We start from the raw sequence: 631 nt of genomic DNA on the forward strand, positions 1-631 counted from the left end.
TAAAATTTGTGACAGTATTTAAACAATTACTAATTACGTTTATTAGATGTTTGCTGCTACACTTCTCACAAACAGTTCCCGAACATCAGTGCTTTCGGGTGAAACAATTTCATCAGAAAATATATTCACAGTACTCTAATGGAGAGCTGAATATATTTTCATTTCAGATTCATAATCTTTGAAATCATATTTACACTCGACCGCTTTAAAGTTGGCATCCTGTCAACAAGAAATATTCTTTTATTTACTCCTCGGCAGTATAGCATCTATTTTTAATCAAATTTTGGACGCTATCTGTACCGTTAACTTGAATAAAGAAAGAGCTGAATAAATAAATGCATTATGCGTTGTATTTATATTGATAATCTCAGTTCTATAGCTACTCGCAAACTGGCACGTTTTCCTTTGAGATGCGAAGCTGACCTCACCTTTAACACTCCATTCCACAAAGCTCGGTTACGCTTGTCATGTTACGGTTTTCTCAACATCACACTAGAGGGAGATTCATTAAAACCAAGCAACACCAAAGAAACACCACTATTTATCATTTAACATCATGTTGAGCCTCTTTGTGATCACACAATATAATGGAAAGGTATTTCCCATCCAAAGAATAGTGCCTTTTAGATTT

The 631-nt window shown here is 34.4% G+C and overlaps 1 protein-coding gene across 1 annotated transcript in view; it reads left to right on the plus strand.

Annotated features, from left to right (window-relative positions):
- The window catches only part of LOC119587128 (probable G-protein coupled receptor CG31760), a gene marked incomplete in the record, with an annotated part of 16,856 nt that overhangs the window by 8,893 nt on the left and 7,332 nt on the right, over window positions 1–631 (plus strand).

Source organism: Penaeus monodon, chromosome 22, assembly GCF_015228065.2.
Source record: "Penaeus monodon isolate SGIC_2016 chromosome 22, NSTDA_Pmon_1, whole genome shotgun sequence".
In the NCBI taxonomy this organism is placed as follows: domain Eukaryota; kingdom Metazoa; phylum Arthropoda; class Malacostraca; order Decapoda; family Penaeidae; genus Penaeus; species Penaeus monodon.